This window comes from Equus quagga, unplaced genomic scaffold, assembly GCF_021613505.1.
Source record: "Equus quagga isolate Etosha38 unplaced genomic scaffold, UCLA_HA_Equagga_1.0 188_RagTag, whole genome shotgun sequence".
Taxonomy (NCBI): Eukaryota; Metazoa; Chordata; class Mammalia; order Perissodactyla; family Equidae; genus Equus; species Equus quagga.
In genome coordinates, this window is record NW_025797802.1 from 218,298 (window position 1) to 220,929 (window position 2,632).

The following is a 2,632-nucleotide window of genomic DNA, read 5'->3' on the forward strand; positions in this document are numbered from 1 at the left end:
CTCTCTGAGACTTAGTCTGCCATAGAAGTGTGGCACATAAGTTCAAGGAAAAAATCTCACCTTTCTGCTTGATAAATTAAGACATTTCTGATAAATTAAGGCTCAGTTGACGGTGGCATATTGCCCCAAGGGTGTAAAAATGCTTTCCTCTAGGTTTCTTGACATGGAAACAATTGGAAATACTGAGTCAGAGACACCTCTTTCAATGGAGGTGGTCTCTATATGATTTCATGGAGGAGGCGGAATGACAATTCCACATTTCCTTCCATTACAACTTCCAGTAAAGGGTTTTTCAAATTCTTATCCATTATTCTGCCTTAATGATTATGTGCTACAAGTAGATGCAAAAGTAACACAATCCACGAGAAATATTTTTAACAGAGATTTGGGGCCACAGGAAATAACAACATCAGATTTCAATATTTATACCAGTACTTGGCACAGAGAAGTATGGTAGGAAGATTTGAAAGACTACAAAATGATGTTGTATTGGGATAAAATTCTATGGGAAATATGGAATCAAAATAACGAAATCAAGGAGATAAAGGATCATTGTAAAATCTTCCACAGAGAGGGGCCTCTCTCTCACCCTCTCTCAAGGGATGTTGCTAAGTATTAAATTACTGTAGTTTTTAGATTCTTTTGATGTAAGTCACTATATCCTTCAGAAGAATTTAAACTTATGAAGAAAAATGTTAGATGTCCAGTGAAAACATGTGATAGGGAATACCAAGTTTGCCAAAATTATTTTAGGAGGTTAAAAAAATCCCCAAAGCAGTGAAATGTACAGAGTAGGTCCACCACAGTCACCACATGACATTTCCCTCCTTTTTAAGGACTTGATTTTTTTCCTTGGACTAAGAAAAACATTGGTAGACTTTACCAAATTTGGCAAATTCTTACCATTGTTCTCCACTGGTTGCTTTCACTTTTCTCTCCTTGTTTTGTTTTTTTTTTAAATTTTTTTGTTGTTCCTTATGTCTTTTTTGGGTTATTTCTTGGTGCCCAGTAACTAAGGGCTAACAGACGTAACTAAGCATTCCATAAATATTTATTGGGAGCAATCAGTTGGTTTTTTTTAATTTCCCATTCTATAACTGTACAGAAAACAGAAACAAGTGCTGGGTAAGTTGACTGTGGAGGTTAAAAATCTGCTCAGTTGCTTTTCCTGAGTGCAAGAATGCATGTGCCACACCGTTGAACTGAAAAAGTCATTAATCCTATTTCTGTCCATGGCTATGCCATACCCCTGGAGCCTGGGTAGCTCAGTTGGTAGAGCATCAGACTTTTAATCTGAGGGTCCAGGGTTCAAGTCCCTGTCCAGGCGCTGGGGTGTGCTATTCCCTTGGTCCAAAAGATACTTAATTCTCATCTGCTGAAGACAGAAATTTGGGTTAAAGTTTGAAGACTTTTACCTGTATGGAGTGAGTAAATGCCAAGTCAGTTACTTTAACCAGGAGCTGAGATTTGCTATCCTATTCCAAGCAGAAGATGACTTTAGCAGTTTTTAATAATGGAGATTTCCTGAGTAACACAGTACAAAGGCTTACGGCCCATGAAATATAAGAAAGCTATCCTTCTAGATAAGTGTGTTTTAGAAAAGGAACAAGAAACTGTATTTATTGAGTAAAGTATTCACTGCATCAGAACCCAGGACTTTTAGATTTTCAGTTCTTCACTCTTACAACTGAACTACATAACGGATGAGGAAAGCTCTCCACCAAACCATGGTAATGTCACATTCTGATGATAAACACACATGGTAGGGAGTTATATGACAAATACTGCAGTATGGTCTTTAGGCGAAATACTCACCCTATCCAGAAATAGCAGGACACTTTAACATTCAGTTCCACAGTTTTGGCCAATTGTTTGTTGATGGTGCAGTTGATTGCTCAGTGGATTGCATTTTTCTTTAGAAATATGCATTTCCCCTCTCTCTTTGCCAAAGAATTGTACTTCCCATTCCATTTGAAGGTTATATGATGATCTACATAGAAAATCGTAAGGAACCTAAAAACAAACAAACAAAAAACTTCCTAGAACTACTAAGAATGTTCAGTAGAGTCACAGAATACAAGATCAAAACAGAAAAATCCATAGTATTTCTATATACTAGCAATAAACCCGTGGGCGCCAGAATTAAAATACAGTACCATTTACATTGCTAAAAAAAGACAGAAAGAAAGAAAAACTTAGATGCAAATCTACCCGAACATGTACATGCTGAAAACTACAAAACTACACAACGCTGATGAAAGGAATCAAAGACCTAAGTAAATGGAGAGATATTCTGTGTTCATTGATAGGAAGACTCAACATAGTAGAGATATCAGCTCTCCTCAAAATGGTATACAGGTTTAAGACAATTCCTATCAAAATCTAGTAAGATGTTTTTGTAGATTTAGACATGACTATTCTAAAATTTATATGTAAAGGCAAATGAGTTAGAATACCTAAAATGACTCTGAAAAAGAGGAAGAGGGGCCGGCCCCGTGGCCAAGTGGTTAAGTTTGTGTGCTCTGCTTCAGCTGCCCAGAGGTTCGCCGGTTCGGATCGTGGGTGCAGACCTAGCACTGCTCATCAAGCCATGCTGAGGCAGCGGCCCACATAGCACAGCTAGAAGGACCTG

The 2,632-nt window shown here is 37.8% G+C and overlaps 1 non-coding gene across 1 annotated transcript; it reads left to right on the forward strand.

Moving 5' to 3' along the window:
* The first annotated feature begins 1,254 nt into the window (after positions 1-1,254).
* Positions 1,255-1,327, forward strand: TRNAK-UUU (transfer RNA lysine (anticodon UUU)). Its single transcript has one exon. It is a non-coding gene; the product is annotated as a tRNA-Lys (tRNA).
* Positions 1,328-2,632: the final 1,305 nt, after the last annotated feature.